Source organism: Schistocerca piceifrons, chromosome 8 (genome assembly GCF_021461385.2).
Source record: "Schistocerca piceifrons isolate TAMUIC-IGC-003096 chromosome 8, iqSchPice1.1, whole genome shotgun sequence".
Taxonomy (NCBI): Eukaryota; Metazoa; Arthropoda; class Insecta; order Orthoptera; family Acrididae; genus Schistocerca; species Schistocerca piceifrons.
The window spans coordinates 310,530,763-310,556,050 of NC_060145.1; positions in this window are offsets into that span (position 1 = coordinate 310,530,763).

The following is a 25,288-nucleotide window of genomic DNA, read 5'->3' on the forward strand; positions in this document are numbered from 1 at the left end:
GTGCCAAGTGCTAGCGCAGCCTTAACTTTGTTATGTGTTGTTTTCATTCTGATCTGGTGGAGAGCCAATTCCAAGAGGGAACCGACAGTAGTCCAAATCCCAGTGGGCTGGATACCCAGGGGATAACACGAGTAGGTAAAGGGTTGATCGAGCATTATGTGGAGTGGTCTTCCAGTAAGGAATTTTTACGTTTTGTCTCATGTCACGTGTTTAAGAGGGCTAGACCATATCTTAGTTTTCTAATAGTAGTAGTAAATATGTCGTAGGTATGTGCCGACTCAAACCAGTTTAAGAGTAGTTAGACGTTGACCTGGGGCCAGGTCTTTCCGAAGGGGGGAATAATAGAATAATAGCGGCACCACCGTTTAAGATAGGAAAAGTTATATTAGGTGCAATATTTCTGAGTGGACAGTTACAATGAGGCAAGGCTTGTTGACAGTAAATCACGTTGACCAGCGGTTGCGAAGTAGAATGGAGTCCAGAGAGCCACCAAACCGCTGAAAAGAGTAAACGCAGGAGTTTGCATGGAGCAAGTAATAGGCAGAAGGGGCCCACTGGCGCAACCTAAATGTTATGAGTACGTGACTCAGAGCAGTGCGTTAGCAAAATAGGGGCGCACAGCTGCATATAAATAGGTGCCAGGTTTCTAATGAGGGGGATTCAAGTGTGGCAGCTCTCCTGGATGGTGGGGCATGTCACATCACCAGCTACACGCAACAGCAGATGGGGTGCCAGCATTCCAGTCCATGGCAGGTCGCTGGTTCTACTCTCTGAGGCCAACGCGGGGTCCGTAGTGGCGGGCCACACGATGGCTCGCTCCAACAGGCAGTCATGTAGGCTCCCAACAGCCACCAGAGGCATCCCGAGTCGAGGGCCGCAGATTTGGCTGTTGGATCGCAGGCACCTGTTGTCACCGTGATCTTAACCACGATGGTGAAGAAGAACGCAGCAGGCTGCCCTACAGTTCCCACGGAGTGGTGAGTCGGCTGCCAGCGCCTCCGGACGTCGTCAAAACACCGTGGCTGTACATGGCCGGCATGCCGCAGTACGTTGCACGGGTTCCTAAGGTAGCCCTTCCGTGCCAAGCTGTTTGCGGACAGCGGAGTGGCGTCCTCGGCATTGTGGAACCCTGATGTAAACAGAGAGGAACGCAGCACTGTAGCTGGGAATAATAAAACACTTGAAGATCACGGCCGAATTTTAATACAGCGCATCCTTACAGTTTCCATCCACGTCGAACACACACCGAGATCTACATTTGGCAGTGACAGCTACATGGTAGTGTAATACATGCATGAAAAATTTGAAAGAGTTCGCAAAGACCTAACCCGAAACAAATATCCTGGAGTAAACGATATTTCCCTACAATTATAGAGATGCTTGGGAGAGCCACCCATGGCAAAACTATTCGATGTTCTATTCAGGATATATCTGACAAGTGAAATACCTTCAAACCTAAAGAAGAATGTCATTATTTCTATGCCACAGACAGAATGTGATGATAATTGTGAATACTATCGAACCATTAGTTTAATATTTCGTATTTGCAAAATATTCACAAGAACTATCAGCAGAAGAATGGATAAATGGGTACGAGTCGATCTCAGAGAAGATCAGTTTGCGTTCCAGAGGAGTATAGAAACACGAAGAGTTTTATTGATTCTACGACTTAACTTAGAGGATACCTCGAAGAATGGCTGACCTTCGTCAATATCATCTATAGGTTTAGAGAAAACTTTTCACAATGTTGACTGAATACATACTTCGAATCTCTGTAGGCAGCAGCCTACAATCTGTACAGAAACAGACTGCAGTTAGAAAATTTGAAGTGCATGAAAGAGAAACACTGGTTGAGAAGGGAGTCAAATGGGGGAGGCTGAGTAGCCTCTGCCCAACACTCTTTAATTCAGGGAGGAGAAATAAACACTCTGAGGTTTCCTGATGGCATTTTAATTCTGTCAGAGATACAACAAAAGTAAAAAAAAAATAATAATAATTGATAGCAGTTGGAGAAAAGTGTGGCCGTTTTGATACAATTACATTAGAAAATGAGACACTAAGAGTAGTCAAAGAGTTGTGTTTTTTTGGCAAAGAAATAACAAATAATGACCGAAATGTAGAGGATACAATCTGAGGATCGGTAACAAAATGAAAAGCGTTTCTGAAAAGAGAAATTGGCCAAAAATATAAATTAGAGTGTTTGGAAGTCTATCCTGAAGGTAAATTTAGAGAACTGAAACGGAGATAATAAGTAGTTCCGAGAAGACGAGAATAGAAGCTTTTGAAATGTAATGCTGCAGGAAAATGTTGGAAGTTAGATGGGAAGATCGATTACGTAATAAGGACGTACTGAATCAAACTGGGGAAAATTGGTAGTTATGGCTCAACTGCTTAAAAAAGGCATCAAGTAATCTTGACTTTAGTAATGAAAGATAGTTTCGGGGTAAAAGCTGTAGAGGGAGATCAAGACTTGAATGCCGTCAGCAGCTTAAAACAGATGTAGTTTGCGGTAGTAAAAGAGAGACCAACAGACTTCCCCATAACAGACTAGTGTGGAGAGCTGTATGAAACCAGTATCCAGGCTGAAGATCACAGCAAACAACAACAGAATCGTGTAGCCATCACCTAAATGCAATTCATCTCTTAAATTTACTGCTACCCCATTAACAAAATATAAAACACTCGTTGTCAGAATGTGACTATCGAAATCACACTACACAAGCTCCGCACACTGGCAGGTGCTATCGCTGCAGCAAGAGGCCATGAGTCAGAGGACAATGACTTGTGTGGATAAGGGTCAGTTCCACCTTATGCGTTTCTTTCGACGGAAGGAGGATCGTCACCGCTGGGCAGTTACTTGTAAAGACCGTTGACTATTTTCCTGCTCTTTCAGTCTGTCTGCCACCCAATGGCTTATGTCGTATCTGCTGAATAGCGAGGAAACGGCTCATAAGGAGACAGAACATGTATCTGCAACTCTCCACTGACAGCTTCCTTGTCTACAATGTAGGTCTCGTGTGTGCTTGGTTTCCTGGTACTCAGCAGAGTACTAGTTAACCGTAAGTGGGTACATTTTAGGCTAGGTTTTATCGAAACTGTTATTGATGTCGAATGAAACAACACGATCACCATTACCAGCCACTGTTTATATATCTCCACGACGCATTTCGAGGGTTTAAACCTTCATCATCAGGTGCATTTACATTTGATAGTATGACATATGTGTGTGTTGTGCTACGATTTTGGGGTAGCTTGTCGCACTGCCTAGTGAAGAAACAAAACGCTATTTCATACCATGTTTTTGGTTGGGGGTGGAGGTTTAACGAGACATTAAATGTGTATTCAATAGTGAAAGTAAAAAAAGTGAAACAGGATACCGCCAGTGCTCACAGATTCCTTTAACTGTTGTAATACGTCACATGTAAACTGTAATACTTTGTAAACAAAAATGGCGTTTGGAAACCATTACTTGCAAAGAAGATACAGCAAAAGACAACACTATCACAAAATGCAAAGAATATACTTCATAACAACATTACCATTTCGGAATAAGTTTTAAAGGATTGTGGAGATCTTAGTTTGAGGTCCTGAATACAACATGCGCTGGAATAAATATTGCAGGAGGTCTATAAATCTGATTATGTCAAGTTTATACAGCTTAAGTCTCATATTCGTTTACAAAATCAGGTGATATGTTGCAAACTTTAATTACAATAATTATGTTTCCAACAGTGGTAAAATTATATATACATAACAATTGTGGTTGGGATTCATAGAGACGGATGAAAGGCTGCAGGCGGAAGGAGAGAAAGAGGAAGAGATAGGGGGAGAGAGAGAGAGAGAGAGTGAAAGGAGGGATTGGATGAGAGAAAACTTTTCATACTAGCGGTTTCTAAGATTATATCTGCTACATAGTAACAGAAGTTTAGGGTAATACATGGGTTAATGCTTTAAAATATGCAGATAGATGTACAGTTTGTGCTATTAGTTGATGTACATGTATTTTCCACCTGACGGGGGTAAAAGCCGCTGCAATGATGGTATATTTGTAAGTGAGGCCACCGTGTTGGACATTTGGGGAATGTCATCGTAACCTAACTAAACATTTATTGTAAATATAATGATAGGTATGTATCTGTGTGTATGTAAATAGCAAATTTAATCATGTAGGCTGTTGCTGAAAACACAGACGATGCTATTATAAATGTCATTTATGATGGATTCAGGTTGTTTTCTTTGGTGTTTATTTATTTCGGATGCTTCAAGGTAGTCTAGTTGGATGTATAGGGTGATGACACTTGTGTTGGTAACGTGGTGTTTTATTTCATGCAGGTGGTTGAGTATTTTTTGTTTTTTAGTGCTACCACAGAGAAGTTACGTCACAACAGCAACACACGAAATCCATTTCATCATTTCGGTAAGTACAAAACTGAATGCTCGGACTGTGACTGTTTCTGATGGGTAGCTCAGTTGAGATTAGATTCAAAGAACACATGGCAACATTAAAAAAGATAAATTATTACACATCAACAATAGCCATCAATCTACATGAACGAAAACACCATGTTAACAAGACAAACAGCAGCATCCTACACAACTAGACATCCTTGAAACACTCCAGATATACACACTAAGGAAAACAAAACAAATCCATCTTAAATGACAAAAATGACAACATTTACAACAGCATCGTCCCTGGTTTCAGCAACAGCCTGCATTATAAAATTTGCAATGCACACACACACACACACACACACACACACACACACACACACACACACAGACTAACATATTTACCTTAAATATTCAGTTATGTTGCCATGACATTACCCAAATGTACAATAGACTGACCTCATTTACACACATACACCTTAACACTTACACATACATTGCACATACACCATGACACATAAAACTTGTACCGCTACCAGCTGCAAACAATGTAAATTAGCACAAAGTGTTCATCTATCTGCACATTTGAAAGCATTAACCAATGATTTACCCCAACCTGTAGTTAGTTATTACATGTAACAGATATAATCTTGAGAATCACCTACTTTGGAATATTTGCTCTCATCCATACTTTTACCACTGTTGGCAACATAATTATTGTATTTAAAGTTTGCAACATCTCATATGATTTTATAAATGTGTATGAAATTTAAGCTGTATAAACTTGAGAGAATAAGATTTGTATACCACCTGAAATATCTATTCCAACGCATGTTATATTCAGCACCTCAAACAAAGATCTCCACAATCCGGTATAGCTTATTCCGAAATAGAATTGTTGTTATGAAGTGTATTCTTTGTGTTTTGTGATAGTGTTTCTCTTTTGCTATAATTTCTTTGCACCTAAAGGTTTCCAGACGCCATTATTCTTTACGAAATATGACAGTCTACATCTGATGTATTATGCCATTGAAAGGAACCAGTGACCACTGGAGGTATTCAGTTTTACTTGTATTATTTTCACTGTCAGATATATGTTTAGTTTTTAGTTAAAAAAAAGAAAACCAAAACCGTGTTCTGAAATAGTGTTTCGTTTGTCCACTAGCCAGTGCCACAAGTTTCCACAAAATTGTAAAACAACACAAACATATGTCATACTAACAAATGTAAGTGCACATGATGACGGAGGTTAAAACGTTCGAAACGCGTCTTGAAGATAAAAACAACAGTAAACTTGTTGTTTCAATCGAAAGTACTGGCTCATCCTCCTCGTCATTAAGAGCCATCAAGGAATCCTGAAACGTCTCAAACGTTTTCGCTGCTGAGTGCATTTGTCTTTTTTATTGCTTGGCGTTTGTGAGAGGATTGGAGCAGATGAGAAAGTTCCTCTCTCTCTCATGCCTCATCTGCAGCAGTGCCTTCAGGATTTCTTGCAGGTCAATACTGTAAACCGCATATTCGTATGCAGGCGGACTTCAAGACACGTCCGGGGATGTAGCTGCCAAGTGTGCACTGGTTACTGTGAAATGAGCTTTTCTTGTATGTGCGTGTTTGCAATAAAGAACAGGATAATATACAGGATATTGCAGTAGCAATTTTCGAGACAAAGGATAAAAAACTGTTAATGTCTGATCTTGGTTTACTGACAGAACCATGTGATTATTCGACAGGGATGATTTAGAGACATGTTATTAATTATAATTTATGACATCCGATCTTTCACTTAAAGCCTGCTTAGACAGGACTCGATATACTTTCCTGAAACCGAGTTCAGATTCACAGTATTGTTTAAGTGGGACGTTATGAAGCACCATCATTCAGATTGTTACACTGAGACAGCCTAATTACATGATGAAATTGAAACTTGAAGACAGTCGCAGAACGCATGAAAGAGGTGTGAAACGTCTAAAGAAAGGAAGTGACGGTGAGGTTTTAATGCCGCGCCGACGACACAGAGATGGAGGAATGTCTCGAAATGCACAAGGTTAGGGAAGGAAATGGGCTGTGTCTCCTCTCAATTAGTAACACCAACTTGTTCTCCCTTGACTCCATTACTTGTCTCGTGTCATTGCTGCAAGCGATCGCATTTTAATTCTGCTTGCATGTAATTTGTCTTTATTGTGGCTCATGAACAAATACAAACTGTGTCCTTTTCTGCAATGGCTATGTCATAGTACACTGGTGTGCAAAACTGGAGGACGAAAGTAACTTTCGCATGATGTATCACTGTCATGTAACATAGATGAAATATACTTAGAAAGAACTGCTTCGGAGTAGTACGGAAGAAAACAAGGGGATACGCAATAAGGCAGACAGAAATGACACTATTATTCAAATACAAGATTCATAATGAAGTCACAGCAATTTGTGATGGTCCCCTGGACATTACGAAAGGCGGGCCATTGTTCTGAAAATGGTGTGTGGGCAGCAAGGACAGCAGTGCATGCTCCATAGCGTGTTGCCACGTTGACAACAAGCTTGGTACTGACTTCTTGAGGTAGGGTGTCCCATTCCTCCACCAGCGCGGTTGATAATTGCTGGACGGTAGCCGGCCGCTGTGTCCTAGCGGTTCTAGGCACTTCAGTCCGGAACTGCACTGCTGCTACGGTCGCAGGTTCGAAACCTGTCTCGGGCATCGATGTGTGTGATGCGCTAACTAACCGTTAGGTTTAAGTAGTAAAGTCTAGGGGACTGATGGCCTCAGATGTTAAGTCTCATAGTACTTGGAGTCATTTGAACCATTTGCTGGACGGTAGTTGGTGCACTTGGATGTGATTCAGTATGTCTCCCCAACGCACCCCACAAGTGCTCGTTTGAATTTAAGTCGCGGCGACGAGCAGCCCAGTCAATTCGAAGAATATCCTTTCGCCCCAGGAGCTCTTCCGCCTGCCCCGTTTGACGCGTTCGAGACTTGTCACCCATAAAATGTACCCCTTTAAAGACGCACATGGAGAAGCAGTAGTATGTCACAATAAATTTGACCGGTGACTGTACCTTGTTCAACGATTTGGGTGTCTGTGCGGCCATGGAACGTTATGTCTTCCGAATCACTATACCATCATGTTCCAGGTTTCACTACGTGCTCCCGCCTCTGGCCATACGCTGGCAGGTCCAGCATCATTACTCACGCGGAATTAGTTCTCATCCGAGAAGAACATGCGACCCACTACCTACGCTCCTTTCACCACCGCAAAGGGTGGTACGAAACGCAGTAGTGGTCTTCCGGCAAGGAGTCGGCGTAGCACTGTGGTACCTCGCAGTGCTGTTAAATATGCTTGCGAGTGTGCCTACCATTTGGCGTGGGTCGCTTCCTACTGTTGTACAATGAAACGGTCATCAGCTGGTAATTTTTTTTTTTTTTACTTTTCTGGTAAGAGCCTATGAGACCAAACTGCTGAGGCCACCGGTCTCTAAGCTTACACATTACTTAATCTAACTTTCGCTAAGGACAACACGCACTCCCTTGCCCGAGGGAGGACTCGAACCTCCAAATGGGGGAGCCTGTCGAACTATGGCAAGGCACCGTAGACCGCGCGGCTACACCGCGCGGCGGTCATCAGTTGCTGTAGTTGACTGTTGTCGACCAGCTCTTCTCACAGCAATGCCTATGTTTCGGAACGCTGTCCCTGCACCTGAAGCAATGCTGTGAGCATACCAAAATCCTCCACTACACTCGTCGCACTTCGTCCTTCTTACAGTGTCCTGACGATTCCTCCCCGTGCTAAATGTGTTGTCCCCAGCTATTGTTGTTATGAAGAACGACACCGAACAGCTCGATGATTGACACGCGCTGTCCATTCCCGTTTCTTCAGCTGCGTCTCTTGTGAGGCCAGCCCCATTTGACGCTGTAGTCACGGCCACGTGGAGCTCAGCTTTCTGTGTGATACTCAGATTGTTAGAACGTTCCCTCAATTTCATGCACTTTCACCGTGTTGATAATATGTAATGTTACGTCACGTGTCTCGTCCTTACGTTTTGCAGGACACTATAATTTTTAAATGTAGGACTGATATTAGATGTAATCTGTTACATGCCTGTATAACATGATTTCACGGTATAGCCGTAAGTTCCGCCGCAGTAGGTGGCGCCAAGCTGTAGGAGTTTTCCGCTGCGACGAGAGGGCACAAGGGGTCTAAGGTGTCCGCTGCAAGCGCCACCGGTGTAGACCAGTGGACGGCGGAGCGGAATAGCTGACACTTTTGAGCGAGGGCCAAGGAAGACCATTGGCAGCTGCCGAGTCAGGGGGAGCACTACACGAGGTAACAGCGCACGACTGCACAGAGGAGAGACCAGCTGGTGTTCTCTCGGTGCACTCAGTGCCTGGAGCGTACTTTGTGCTGAGTGCACCGTATCTAGGACTCTCCATGTGAAACACACTGTTTGACAGCCCTCTTTCTTGCTCTTTGGGCAGTGAACTGTCTGAATGTGCCACCCGAAATAGTTCTCCTGTTCGAGTTACCCAGAATATTGCTTTCTTTCAAGGAAATGGTGAAATCTGAACTGAGAGATGAGGTCAAGTCGTTACTATAATGGATTCGAATTGGGGAGGACGATGATTCATATCCCCGTCCGATCCTCATGAATTAGGTTTTCCGTGATTTCCCTATATCACTCATAACAAATGCCAGACTGGTTCCTCTGAGAGAGCACGGCCGATGTGTTTCCCATCCTTCATTCATTCCGAGCCTGTGCTCCATCTCTAATGACATCAATGTCGATGGCACGTTAAACAACAATCTTCCATCCTTTCTTCGCTCGAGAAATTTTAAGCTAGGGAAGTGTGGTTTAACGTCACTGCCAATTGAATCATTAACACTAACTGTTGGGCCACAGAAGACTTTGTCCAGTAGGTCTGAAAATTTAAGCGAATGTCAAACATTTATGGTTCTGCCATTATTGTGCGTATTTTAATGTAAGTTCTTTTATAATTTATTTTCTTCATATGTTGTAATTCTTAGTCAATAGAAAAGGTGTTTAGTAGTCAACCGTGTGATCATTTCATTTGCGCTGTAACGCCCCCCTCCCCACCCCCCTCCAAGTGTCATCCACTTCTCAGCCTACTGTTGCTGCTCAACAATCGTATCGTATTGTAATGAGTGTAATCCATATATTATAAATGCTGTCCGCTACGCTTTCACGACTAAATCATCGATTTTAATGAAATTTATTACGAAGATAGCTTGAAAATTGAGGAAGTACATACGGTGCCTCAGAAAGTACAAGTGCAGAAGGGAATGGAACATCTTTCTTAAATCAGTCATGACAAACCAGTTTAAACAATCATCGTCTCTCACTGTATAACGTATGGCTTCTTAAGTAGCAGCGATGATTTACATGCTGTGTAGTCATACATTTGGGCAATTTGGTTGGGGAGGGGAGGGGGGGGGGGGAAAGAGAGCACAACCCGAACAGTGACACACGTGAGGACAGCTGCAGATACTGCATTCACGTGGCACTAAACGAGAAATTATTTGTTTTCTTTTTTCCTTGGTTTAGTGTAATATAATTATATTAGAAAGTTAATATTTTATTTTAATGTCCAATGTGACTCCTCGAAACAAACAAAGTTTTGTAGTAGACAAAATATATTTTGTAACATTAAGTCTCCTATTTGAAATAGTTTTGGTAATATAGACACAAATCATTCAGTTGCTTAGCAAGTTATTGTGTTCTTCTTTCTCGGTGTGAACTGGTTCAAAAAATGGTTCTGAGCACTATGAGACTTAACTTCTGAGGTCATCAGTCCCCTAGAACTTAGAACTACTTAAACCTAACTAACCTAAGGACATCAAACTCATCCATGCCCGAGGCAGGATTCGAACCTGCAACCGTAGTGGTTGCGCGGTTCCAGACTGTAGCGCCTAGATCCGCTCGGCCACACCGGCTGGCCGGTGTGAACTTTTTTAGTGCTTTTTGAATACATAACCTTCGGTAAGTTGCATAAGCTAAGTAGTTTGACTTATAATCTTGCATGTATCCTGTTTAGTTGAGTAGTCGTTTAACACTTGAATGTTTTTTTCGTTTACGTAAGGTTTTACTTTTCTCAGTTTTTAAAGGATTTCCAATATTTTGATTTCTAAAAATATTTCCATTTTCCTCTTTTCCAGTGGCGTAGTTATATCATGCTTTTGATTATCATTAAATATTAAAAACCTGGTGTATATGAGTCGGTTGCAAACTACGCTGGCATGGAGGTCAGCAATTCAGAGTGTTTACAAATTAATACATGACGGTATGAACGCAATGCAGTTCCTCCAAGAGTATGTAAAACGAGAAAACTACCTTTTTTGCACTCAGTTTGCTGCCTAACATTGTTAGTATTATGGATCCAAAAAAGAAACATTCTTACCAACATTATGCAACAAATCTAGAGTGATGAAAGTGGTTTGTCCTTTTTAGATGCATAATGTTATTCAAAACAAACAGCTTGTCCACTTACCATCACTAATTACCATCACTAATTACTCGTATAACAAAATTACTGATGTCTAAGGACAGCTCCGACGATCAGCTAGTGTGTTCTATGTTGAATGCCTGGTTAGGTGAAAGAGGGGGCCGGCCGCTGTGGCCGAGTGGTTCTAGGCGCTGCAGTCGGGAACCGCGCAGCTGCTACGGTCGCAGGTTCGAATCCTGCCTCGGGCATGCATGTGTGTGATTTTCTTAGGTTAGTTAGGTTTAAGTAGTTCTAAGTCTAGGGGACTGATGACCTCGGATGTTAAGTCCCATAGTGCTTAGAGCCATTTGAACCATTCTGAAAGAGGGGATATATTTGCTCTAATATTGAAGCGTAAAATATTCAGTTGAAAAATAAAGGGAGCCATCTCTGTTTTCGCGGTTTAGGATAGCCTGAGGGAGAAGAAGAGCAGATGGCCTGGTGGGCTTTTGAACTCAAGTTCTCTTAATGGGGATTCAGTAGTATCCGAAGTGAATAGAAGAATTGTTTTATCGCACAATCGCAATTTAAATGTCTCAGATATATGCAAACCACTAAGTGAGTAAGTTTAAGTGTGTAGGTAGTGTTTATGTATACTACACCCCTACTCAGCTTATTGTATTTTGTACGCAATATTCTTACCAGTTGAGCTATCCGAAACCATCTCACTTCACAAATCCAACCTCTAATCTGACAATTACTCTCTCCCACTTTTCGATCTTTTTAACTGACATCTAGTTAAACGTGTTAGGAAAATCCGTATTCTCTTGATGCTGACAATATCTCTTGATATGAACTGAAAGAACTACACTGTCGAGTCACATAAATGTGACCACCCGCCAAAAGACTGAATGACCACCTTTTGTAGCACGGATCGCTGCGAGATGTGCAGGAAGAGAGTTACTGAGGTTCTGGACGGTACGGAGAGAGATGTGGAGTCATCATGCCGACTCCAGTGACGTGACCAGCTGCACTGCGTTCCTCGGTCGATGATGCTTGGCGCATACAGCCTGGTCTCGGTAGTCCCACTCACTCTAGACTGGTTTTAAATCCGGGAGTTTCTTGGCCGTTGGAGTGCCGCAAATTCATCTTGGTGCTCTTAGAACCACAGATGTAGCTGCGAGCTGTGTGAGATGTTGAATTGTCCTGCTGGTAGTTTCCATCGTGCTGAGGAAAAGAAAACTGCATGTAGTGCCGGAATGGTCCCCAAGGATAGATGCTTGCTTTTGTTGATCCATTGTGCCTTCCAGAATGACGTGATCATCCAGGGAATGCCACGAAAATATTCCCCATACCATAATTCTTCCTCCTGAGTACTCGACCCTTGTTGCAGGACCGTACACGCCAATGGCCATCGGTCTGATGGAGCATAAAACGTGATTAATTTGTGAAGGCCACCTGTCGCCCCTCAGTGGAAATCCAATTGCGGTATCGGCTTGGAAATTCCAGCCTTCATCTTTGATGAACGGTAGTCGTCATTGGTGCAGGGTGAAGGTGATTGCTACAGAGGCAGATATGCAGCAACGTTCGTTGAACAGTCTTGAGTAGACACTGTTGGTAGCTACTTGGTTCATCTGGGTGGTCAGCTGCTCAACAGTTGCACGTCTATTCGCCCGTGGCCGTCTCCAGAACTGTAGTGGAGCCCTGTCATCTATACGATATTGCAGTGCCTGTATATGTATGTAATGGCTGTACGAGTGCAGGTTGTAGATGCATGGAGGAAGTTTGGGTCTGGCTGTGAGTCGAGCACGGATAGCCAAATGGTAAGGGTACCGATCGCGATTAGCCAGAAACTCCGGTGCGCGTAACGGTCCGGCAAAAATGTTCACTGTCGTCGTTCCATTCCACGGCTGATAGTTGTCCATATTAGCAATTACGAATACGATTTATGTACATTCATCTATGGCCCATGGTGCACCACAGGCCGGCCGCTGTGACCGAGCAATTCTACGCGCTTTAGTTCGGAACTGCGCTGCTGCTATGGCCGCAGGTTCGAATCCTGCCTCGAGCATGGATGTGTGTGTTGTCCTTATGTTAGTTAGGTTTTAAGTAGTTCTAAGTCTAGGGGACTGATTACCTCAGATGTTAAGTCTCATAGTGCTTAGAGCCATTTGAATCATGGTGCACCACGGTTGTTTCGGCATCGGTTTTGGATAGTGGTCTTTTGCCATACGGTGGCAGTCGGACAGTGTACAAACCTAGCCGTTTCGCAAAGAGTTCCATCTCCTCATGAAAGGCAATGATCATACCTGTTTGGACGTCAGATAAATCACTCCTCAGTTTCCGAATTACGACGACGACTGCACTGTTTCCACGTCCCCCCATCACGCTTTATATATCCTCCACCGCTAGTGCTGCCTACTGGCGTCTGTGAGTGGTTATCCCATGTTGACGTCTGTCATAGGTGGTGGTCACATCAGTGTAACTGGACTGTATATAACGAAGTATATGAATGTTCTTTAGTACTTGGCAAGTAAATATTTACAGAGAGAAGTCATCCAGGTTTATTTATATTTCGAGACCACTCCCTAGAGACTGACTTCTCAGCAGTTTTAAAACAACGTTAACGAGAGTAAAATGTTGTATTATCTCTTTTGTTACACGACAGAATTTTTCAGTACATATCTGTTTAAAAACTGATTTACATTCATAATTTCGTGCACGGATTGCGTGATGAACCGATTCCACAACGTCCAGTACTAAATAGTTTTTTCAGTCTCTTTGAAGTCGCTCGTTAGTATCTGGTTCCCCTTAGTCGTGAGAAACAATGCAGCCAACCTCTTTTAATAAAGTTTTCACGACGTCGTCATAAAGTAAGAGAATTGTAAGCAGGACAACTGAAAACCTGCGAAGTAACGTACAGTAATAAAGATATTAAATTCATGAAAGCTGTGATATGTAGGGACCAAGACCGTGCCATATTTCCGTCTGTATAGCGTAGTACACTTCATTTTTATATGTGGTACTCAGGAGAGTCATAACAAAATGGAACAAACTTTGTTTCAGTACAAGCTAGGCAGCGTTAGTGTGAACGATATACTAAGGCTATTTATAATAAAGAATAAAACGCACTGAAAAATGGCCAGAGTACGTAATAGTGGATTCAAGACAACGAGCAGAGGCTTCTTACACGAAACTAGTTTCCTTGTTAATATATGAGGGTAACGTAGCACGTAATTCAGAGCGTCGGTAACAAAGTGCCGGCGCCGTCGAGTAGAACGGCTTTACCATCACTCTGAGACTAAGGTTAGGGGTTATTCAAGATTCTCTCCAACAATATTCATACGTACATGAAGTACACCTTACGTCGTTGGACACACCTTCTCAAATCACAGTACGGGTAACATTTGCGGACAGTGAACTCAGTTACTCATTGAACAGAATTTCTGTAGCTCCTTTTTCTTTTAATACCACCAGTGTTACGACTGCTTTTCCACTCTCCTCCATTTCATCCTTCCTAGTACTCAACTACTGACTTCTAATAATAATATCGTAATTTTCATGTACGCCAATATTCTAGGCCTCTACTGGTCTTCCATTGAATTCTTTCGTCAGGTACTCACTATGTGTCTTTGTGTTTTTGAAATTCTGAGTACATGTAGCAATGTCTATAGCAATTTTCCTTGATTAAAATGTCCACTTACAATCAGCTAATACTCATCCATGAAAAATTTAACTTATAGCAGCCTAGTTTCATTTTAAGAATAAATTAACACAGGAATCACTTACTTCGTGCCACGATTAATCAGTGGGCCAAAATGAATATTTAAGTACACCTTAACGACCTAGTTTCCTGTCAATGATTCCGTCACTTTTCTTACGAAATCTGCAGATGCTCCATCTTACAGACGAAGCATGCTGTATGAGCACGAGAGGCTTTTAGTGATGACTTACACAGTTTCCCACACAAAGACTCAAAGTGTTGAATAACAGAATAACATTGACTGGATCTTGGTATACCATTAGCTGCGCCGAAGATCTCGATGCAACCTACCTTCTGCAACCGGCAAGATTCATATTGAGCGGCCACTAGGCATCTTGAGCAGAATAAATAAGTGCCCACTATGCAAAAAACTGCCAGTGAGTAGATACGTTTTCAGAAGGCAAATGGTGATAGCAGAGTCTTCATTTCCGTACAAGCGATAAGGTTTGTGAACACATAACAAAATACAATCGTTAAATGAATGCTATCGATTTAATGACAACGAGCGTAAATAAATTCAGAGAAATCGTATGTAGATTACTGATTGTTTGAACACAAAGCACAGCTCATACTACGTGAAAGAACATAGGTAAATTTACATGTACCACATGGCATGGCACACCACTGTATGACAAAGAAGTTGGCAACGAAGATCCAGCAAATCAGTGAAATTACCAAGAATAACTAGATGAATGAGGAAGGAATTAAAGTAAGTTCGTCATGTTCATAAGTTCTGGCCACCGTTAATCGAGACTACATTTCCCACAGTCCAAAAATGTTGATTAGTATCACTCGTAATGACTCTGTGAGACGCGAACACTTTGCTACTAACGAAGCACGCCAATCTGCACAACTGTTCGTTTCGTTTATGGCAGTTAAAACAGGATTTTTAACGTTCATAAAAAGCAAAGCATGAGGTTCCACCTGAGGACTAAGCTGCTGCAAGAGGCGATAGATTGCTGCTGCTGTGTAGACCAAAACAAAATGCATACCATTACCAGTTGCTTAAGGTCACATGGCCGATGAGGTGCTGTACCAGGACGGCGACGTAGCTGACCGGAGGCTCCGCCTTTTTGTCAAGTGCCTGGAACAGAGGGGGCGCTGTTCTGGATCGCTTTATCAATGAGTTGCTGAGGGACAACTATGTGGAAATTTCTGGTAGTGTGGATGTTATGGAAGGCATATCGTGTAACTTCAGCTCCTGAGCTTGCTGCATGTTTTTTAGAAGCCTTACGACCTTAGTGGTTACTGTTGTGACTGAAAATTCGCAATTTTTAACAAACACTAGTTTTATTTATGTAAGTTACAAGGTTGATGACTGAACACCTAAAGAAAGGTAACAATAACGACGCCAGCAAAAGTCTCCTAATTGAGACAAACAAAAGTTCACTCCTAGGTTTCCACAAAGGTTCGCGGTAACACACACACACACACACACACACACACACACACACACACACTAGTAAAAGTCCAATTCAGAGATGAAGAGATAATCTTCAGCGGTAGAAGTCCACGAGATCGGCATCTGGAGTGAACCAGCCCCTAAATACCATAGCTGTCTCCAGGCAATCAGGTTTTAGCATAGTCATACTTCCTGCAGGCCGTGGCTCGAGCTCCCCCTGCAGGAAGTAGTGTCTGGAATGTCTATTTCCTTTATGTAAATAGCCAGTGTTTACCATGTTGCTTTTGGTGCACCTTGGACATGGACAACCCCGTCCTCTGTGGTGTTATGTGAGTTGTCGGCCCTCAGGGGCTACCTTGGCTCCAGTATAACAGTTACGACCGTAGGTGTAGATATACTGGTTGAAAGAGGAAATGTTAGTTGCCTGAAACTTGGAAAATACAAGAAAAAGGGCCGTCTACTTGTGGTACAACACGAGCGTGCATACCGAATCCACAGAAAAATTCTTCATCTCCAGCTGAACTGGCTCATGCCAGGTATATAATAAAGAGCAAGTTAACTGAAATAAACATAAAATACTCCTTATTTGGAGCATAATTACGCAAAGCAAAAACGGTGCACAATTAAGTTTCAGACTTCGAAATGGGTGAGATAGGTAAGCCAGGTGGACTGTTAGCCACTCAAAACTGAATCATAGTCAGCTTACTGGTTACAAGGAACTGATTGTCTCTAATTACACAAACACTCGGTCGGGCCAAAATGAGAAAAGTCCTGAAGGTCCTTGGTGTTAGGACCGTCTCATAACATCAAGGACAACTGATGGCTGCTTCACATAGCGTCTGAGGTGTAGGTCACGGGCAGATAGACTGGCGTCGACGACCATTTAGCTGGTTGTTTCCAGGAAACATTTTGATTGAGGAACCGCGGAAGCAGTCAAGGTAAAGCCCAGGGAGCTCATCCAGGCAGACGTGACTCGTTGTAGCTGCACACCGGCCAAAATACTGTTGCAGGCGGGATAAAGTGAGACCTATTTCCGAGCATTTGATCCAACGGAAGTGAGTAAGTCCGAAATGACTGCGCCCTCTTGAAGTGATGCCACTACCGCCTGGCTGCGAGATGTGCACACGGAACTTCATTGTCGATGTTCGCTGTTGTATCCCGTGCGACATTTGGCATAGGTCATCTGTGTTGCAGCGCTATTATGCTAGAGGGCTATGAGCAACGATATAGCAGAGAGGGTAAGCAATAGACATCACATTTACACGCTTGTATACGGAAATTATTAGCCATTCGGCACAACCACTCAAATTAGATAAGATGAATGAATTGATGTGTGCCTATGGCCTGGTCCCTTGACGCAGGTCTTTCTGGTTGACGCCACTTCGACGACTTGCGTGTCGATGAGGATGATATGATTAAGACAACATTCAGTCGCAGAGTGGACAAAAAACCCAGCTGGGAATCGAACGAGAGCTCTTCGCAAGGCATTCTACCGCGATGACCACTCTACTATGAAAGCGCACAGTAGATAGGAGTAACGCCACCTAGATGCTCTTCTAGAAGCTAAAACTATGCTACACTTTCCTCATACAAAAATCGGATCTGATGCAGAAATTTTAACAGCTTGTGTCGGGGACAGAGAGCGGCAGTATCATGGCCTATCGAGACAGCACTTCATTGTTATGCGATATTGCTGCATGAATTTATCGGAATACCAGGACTGTTGTTAGGATATGTAGTCGATGGGTTCAGGAGGCCCATATACGATGCCGTGACTGGCAAGTTATTTGATCGGCCGTGCTGGATCCTACAGCCACGTCAAATCTCTTAATTTAGGAAATGGGCTTGTTTTCTGCAAGGCAAGTGCCGACCTGAACAGTGTAACGACTTTTCGAGCACCATTAACAACAGTCAACATGGTGACAATTGTTGTGGCTTCGCTTCCGGCAGCAGACAGGCGCCCCGTGTACCCATCGTCAACACTAGACACACAAAGTGGCATTGGACCGTCGTTTTAGACGGGTCCCGGTTCTTTGAATAGCATCATAACCCATGTATGGAAGCTTCGTGAAAAGTCAGCCTTTGCCGTTCGCATTCATCATGAACATTCAGGTCCACCAGATGGCTTGATCGTGTGGGGAGTCACTAGATAAACGAAACTATTACTTTTATTCATATAACCAGTAACTGGGATTGTTACACATCTGAATTATTAATACTAGAGTACTTGCCATATCTTCGAGGTCTCCATGACGTTGTATTTCAAGAATATAACACGAGACTGCGCTGTCAGAGATCTACAGACACACTGAGTGTATTCGAGTGTTGCCCTGCCCAGAAACTATTCCGGGTCTCTCACCCACTGAAAACATCCACTCATGGGTTCAGAAGAGAAGATCGCGCAATCTCTGGCTAGGCACTAGGATTGATGAGATCTACCACTGACCTGAAGAAGCATTGGTTGATGCACACGTGAATACACTCAATGTGATTCCAACTCGATGCCCGGTCGGGTTCCAGCTGTTGCTGCTGCTAGAGGTGACAATTCCGTGTAATAAATTTTGATCCTATATCACCAAATCATATAAACTTCCTACAACCATACATGCACAATAAGTAATTTTTGGTACTCCGGTTTCAATGACCAGTACTGTGGATGTCGAAATCCACACCTCCAAAATTCAAATGGCTCTAAGCACTATGGGACTTAACATCTGAGGTCATCAGTCCCCTGGACTTAGAACTACTTAAACTTAACTAACCTAAGGACAAAAGCAACAAAAGCACCTATTCAGTTTTTTCATGTGTTGTTACTGGCAGTGCTTTCACCGTAGAATTACCCAAAATGAAAAGTGCCCCATTTTAAGTTCCGCGTAGTTCTCACTCTCTCATCTCCACCAATCCTTTGCAAACTGCCAAACTCTGCCAGTACGCGGTATTCTGTCTCCTCCAGGTGAGCCAGTTTCATTTGAAATAGTCGCTTGTGAAGCTATTGTTATAAAGTCAACAAAACCATACGTCACAATTACAAACTCTCTTTTAACTCAAATAAACTTTTCTAGAATTAAAAATTTCATTTTAGGCCAGGTTTAAGGAAGATTCGAAAGAAAACTTAAAACGACTCACAATTTTGTTCACTAGCGAATCGTGTTTATAATAGTTCGACTGAAATGGGTCTAAGTAAGGATAGAAGTATACAAAACAAAAATCGCGACAAAAATTTGAGAAGAAGACCTGAACAGCTTGTTGTTTTCATGTCATGAAATGGTTTCCTTTTTCCAGGAGAGTACAAACCACAAGTCGTCAAAGCAAGTTACTTGGAAAGTTATCGATACGTTTCTATTGATGAACTCTCTACTTCACATTACTTAAAACCAGTACTTTAAGAAAAACTACATATCTGAGTCGGTGTATTTAGAACTCGTGCTTCAGTTACCTGAAAATGTATTTCAAACAAATTCCTCTATAGTAAATTGAGCAGTGTTCTCGTCTCTGGGTTTGTGTGATTAGTTTATTGAAGCTATTATGTAATAGCAGCTGAGAGATGGTTCATACTTTCTATAAGAAGTTAGTAATGTTCGGAATAATTTTTGAAAACTAAACCTAAAGAGGAAACTAAACTCAGATGACGAGGATTGGTAGAATAAACGTACGTATCCCGTCTGGTAGGAAGAAAAATGGAAAATTTCAAGTACCTTAGTGTTCCAGCCTTATTTGAAAGGTTATGTACCATCAGAGCCCACTTCCCCTAAGTCACAATTTGGTTTCTGATGGAGAAAGGAACTTTCACATGACGCATTAGTTTAGACGTAGGTCGATTTCGTGCAATCCGTCTGAGATTGACAAAAGACGCAGTGGTTTCAACACAGCCATGTCACAACTTCTACTTCTACAGCCAGTGTCACTAGATTGTGCATAATTAGTCAGCCACACAACGTACGAGGGGCCTTAAGTAATTAATGCTACACATTCTTTCCTGAAAGCAGGTTGTTTTCATTCAGGATTCCATTACACCATATTATTCCCCACTATTTTAACTAAAAGGTCGTATTTTTCAACATAGTGACCGTTTGCTGCGAGGGCCTTGCGCCATGTTACTGGGAGAGATTGTATGGTCCTGTAGTGCAACTCTACTCAAAGTCGGCGCCAACTTCTAGTTGCATCACTTACCTCTCTATCATCCAGATACAGCTTCCCGTGGAGTAGATTTTTGATTGGACCGAACAGCTGGAAGCTAGAAGGTACGAGGTCCTGGCCGTAAGGTGAGTGAGGAAGACATTCCAGTGAAGTTTTGTGAGTTCCTCTCTGGTACGCAGACTTGTGTGAGGCTTCGTGTTGTCATGGAGGAGGAGACGCTCTTATCGATTTTTGCGGTGACTGAGAAGCTGAAATCGTTTTTCGATTTCCCGATGTTACGCTTCAGAGTCGATTGTTGCACCATGAGGGAGGATGTCAAACAGATTAACGGCAACATAGACATTCACTTGAACAGGGAAGAGTTTGATTGCGATCCGTCGATCACCCCGAATAAGAGTGTCACATTGCAGGAGTCACAGCTGAATTCGGCCATAAGGCACGAGGGAAATGGGACAGGTTTGCGCGACCTTGCTGCAATGTTGACAGACGCATGGCCCAAAGACTCACAGTGCTTTACTTCACTGTTAGGTCTCCGTAGACATTCTGCAAATGACTATGAATATCTGTCACGCTCTGGTTTTCCGCCGAAAGAAACTTAATCACAGCTGTCTGCATGGAACGCGCCTCCGTGACAGAGGACATTGTGAAGGGTACGGATAGTGCCACCAACTACAGTAACTTTATGAAAGTACAGTGGCTGAAGCGGGAATATTCCAGAATGTCCCGCAACAAATTCCGCAATTTTTCAACCGAAACTGGCGTAGAAAAAAATATGTAGCCCCTCGTATAATCACACATAATCCCAAAGAAAGCAGGTGTTGACAAATGTGAAAATTACTGAACTATCAGTTTAATAACACTGCAAAATACTGACGCGAATTCTTTACAGACGAATGGAAAAACTGGTAGAAGCCGACCTCGGGGAAGATCAATTTGGATTTCGTAGAAATACTGGAACACATGAGGAAATACTGACCCTATCACTTATCTTAGAAACTAGATTAAGAAAAGGCAAACCTACGTTTCTAGCATTTGTAGACTTAGAGAAAGCTTTCGACAATGTTGACTGGAATACTCTCTTCCTAATTCTGAAGGTGGCAGAGGTAAAATACAGAGAGCGAAAGGCTATTTACAATTTGTACAGAAACCAGATGGCAGTTATAAGAGTCGAGGGGCATGAAAGGGAAGCAGTGGTTGGGAAGGGAGTGAGACAGGGTCTTAGCCTTTCCCCGATGTTATTCAATCTGTATATGAGCAAGCAGTAAAGGAAACAAAAGAAAAAATCAGAGTAGGTATTAAAACCCAAGGAGAAGAAATAAAAACTTTGAGGTTCGCCGATAACATTGTAATTCTCTTAGAGACTGCAAAGGACTTGGAAGAGCACTTGAATGGAATGGACTGTGTCTTGAAAGGAGGATATAAGATGGACATCAATAAAAGCAAAACGAGGATAATGGAATGTAGTCGAATTAAGTCGGGTGATGCTGAGGGAATTATATTAGAAAATGAGACACTTAAAGTAGTAAAGGAGTTTTGCTATTTGGGGAGCAAACTGATGATGGTCGAAGTAGAGAGGATATAAAATGTAGACTGGCAATGGCAAGGAAAGCGTTTCTGAAGAAGAGAAATTTGTTAACATCGAGTATAGATTTAAGTGTCACGAAGTCGTTTCTGAAAGTATTTGTATGGAGTGTAGCCATGTATGGAAGTGAAACATGTACGATAACTAGTTTGGACATGAAGAGAATAGAAGCTTTCGAAATGTGGTGCGACAGAAGAATGCTGAAGCTTAGATCGGTAAATCACATAACTAATGAGCAGGTTTGAATAGAACTGGGGAGAAGAGGAGTTTGTGGCACAACTTGACTAGAAGAAGGGCACGCTTGGTAGGACATGTTCTGAGGCATCAATGTATCACCAGTTTAGTATTGGAGGGCAGCATGGAGGATAAAAATCTTAGAGGGACACCAAGAGATGAATAACACTAAGCAGATTCAGAAGGATATAGAATGCAGTACGTATTTGGAGATGAAGCAGCTTGCACAGGACAGAGTAGCATGGAGGGCTGCATCAAACCAGTCTCAGGACTGAAGACCACAATAACAACAACATATTATGTCAGATTATAGTCCTCCGGCGAAACTCACAAACTATCGTCACTGACACGACTTTTCCAGTCGTTAGTGAGCGAAAATGAAGTGGCAGAAGAGATGGAATAGTGTAGCTAAACGCACAATATTTCTAGATACAAACAATAGGCCAATGAATCTAATACCGAGCGTAAGAAGAGTCTACAACAGTAACCCGTGCATTATACTCGTACTATCAGAAACATACACAGCACTGCTAAAAATGTGCCGTCGTGGACTCTCAACCTATCTAAGAAGATGTCAGCTTTGGCCACTCCTTATCTTTGTAAGTTTCCTAGCCTGAAGAGCTGCGCCTCATCTCTCGGCGCTAATTGAATTCAAAACTCCTGAGAACTTCTCGCTTGAGGCGCAGCAGTTTGCTGCCATTCATTCCACTCCGCCGTGACCCCGCTCCTGCCCCACGATCTGCCGGCAGCTCCGCGAAACGGCCGTCTATTGTACGCTGGGTGAGCTGCCCTCGGTGGCACCTGTCGCAGATTGCCGACCGCTCGCTTCACTGGCGTGTCTTGCGGCACTTGCAGCGGCGCGGCCATGGAGCCCTTCCCAAAAGTGCCGTCGTAACACTGAAAGCAAATGTCGCCATGCTCTTTACTGTTCAGCCGGCTTACTCCGTCCTTACACTGCTCTCCTCTTGGGGGTGAAGGAAAAAGGGGGGGGAGGTACCTCTCTTGAGCCGAGGTCCTCTAGACTTCAAGATCATCTGATTGCTCGCTGCAGTGAACGAATACTCCAAAGGAATATTTCCAGCAGCTGTGCATAATGGGCAGTTTCATTTGCATTACCTTGTCCCCCTATTTCCATCGTTATCTCACGCTGCAGGATTTGCAGCTAAGTGGTAAAGCTTGTAAAAAAATTAAATTAACCTATCTTATGACACTGATGGCCAGGTTTCCGCACCCTGGGAATTTCGGCCACCGTGGTGTAAGTCGTTTCAGTTAGTTGACGTCGTATTGGGCGACTTACGTGTCGATATTGATTAGATGATGATAAAGATAACATAACACAGTCCCCGAATGGAGACAAACCCCTACCCGGCCAGGAATCGAACCCAGACGGCTGCATGCCAGTCGGACGCACTGACAGCTGAGCTAAGGAGAGGGAATTCTCCAAGTTCTTAACTCATATTATAGGTACTCAATATGTGCCCTGTTTGCGTGAAGCAAGTGTCAGTATATGTGTGCAGTTCATTAGATTCGCTGCTCCTACTGGTCGGAAAAGTGAAACAACAGCAAATAGCACTGTAAATCTGTTCATTGGGTTCTCATCTGCTGATGTGATGCAACAATGCAGAGAAAGTGTTTTGTCTACATAGTCTGATGCGCTTGCGGTATGTCCTCAACGGTAATTGGGGAGACGAGAGGTGGAGTCCAAAAATGGTTCAAATGGCTCTAAGCACTATGGGACGTAACATGTGAGGTCATCAGTCCCCTAGACTTAGAACTACTTAAACCTAACTCACCTACGGACATGGCACACATCCATGCCCGAGGCAGGATTCGAGCCTGCGACCGTAGCATAAGCGCGGTTTCGGACTGAAGTGCCTTGAACCACTCGGCCACAGTGGCCGGTAGAGTGGAGTGGTTCCGATGTTGTAATGTGTATGTTTACCCTGGGGAAGAAGGCTTGGTGTCAGGTAATTTATGTATAGTGGAGAATGGGTTATAAGGAAATTATATGTTTGTGATAAATGTCTGTGGCAAAGAGATAAAACCATGGTTATAAATAGAAAATAGTGAGAGAGGGTGGGAGGAAACAGGAATCGCAGATATGCGGAAGGATATGGGGTGCGTTAGTAAAGTGAGATTCGCTGTTACCTTACTTTCTGACTTGTGCAATTGCCCGCTAGCATGTAGCCTGGTAGTTGGCTTCCTTGCTGGGAACTGTGCAGATTCTCCGCCGTAGTCCCAGTTATATTTGCTTCGTACGGTTCTCTGAATGCCACTTGTAATGGCCAGTCAGGAACCCGTTCGGCGTCTGACGTCACAGCTTGCAAAGCAGCTCTCACTAAGAAAACTTTTTTAAAAAAGTTATTAGGTTTTGCATCTCGTAGCTTAGTTCATAGCTTCATAATGCACTGTGTATCATTTCCTTAATGACCATAGTTGTGGTACTTCCAAATTAAGCAAGCTACTGCAAGAAATTCGAGTTTGTGAGTGGTGCATATTACGTCATACGTTATTGCTTACGAAAAATAGTTCTCATATTGACTTACTCTTTACATAGGGAGGAGAGCTATATCTCTTTCTGCTCTCAAGAAATTGGATTGCGTATAGCGCACTCCGTATTGCTCACGTGCCCAAACGATAGTGTAAAAATTGATTGAAGTATATCATACAGCCTATATATATTATAAACTGTTCGAAATATCGAAGCGAGATTTTGCAAAATGACATCACATGAAGATAAGAGTATTTTGCCGTATCATTATTATGCAATACTTCCTGATCTACCGGCATACAAAAGTAATTACAAATTTGTTCGATGGAATAGTGGAATTATATAATAAAATGTTTCAGGTTTTGCCACAACTTCAGCTACACCAGAATGTTAGTGAAACTCTGCTGTTTTGGCAAAAGGGGCAAATTTTGACATAGAAAGACGATATGATTTTGTTGCTTAAAACTCTCACTACTGAAAAAAATATCAAAAGTAAAAAATATATGTATAAAACATATCGCCACTTCTATTGACATTTCGGTGGAATTCTGTACCTCAGTGTATTTTCAGTAACGAATGACTGGACTAATAAGTTGCCAGAGGATATTATTTATCTCATTGCTCTGAGAAGTATAAAACAAATTCACAACACATAGTATACTATCTTTTTTTCCCGATCGTATATAGGGGGTAGGAAGTTACTCCTACAGCTTAAATGTCTTTTAGTCCACCTATGCCGTGCGTCGAATTCCGCAAAGTTTTGATATTATTCGAATTTGTGACTCTCTGGTAGAATCGCTGGCTATGTAGAATCTTTCCCAGACAGGATTGTGGTGCGAATGTGGTCTGAGAGG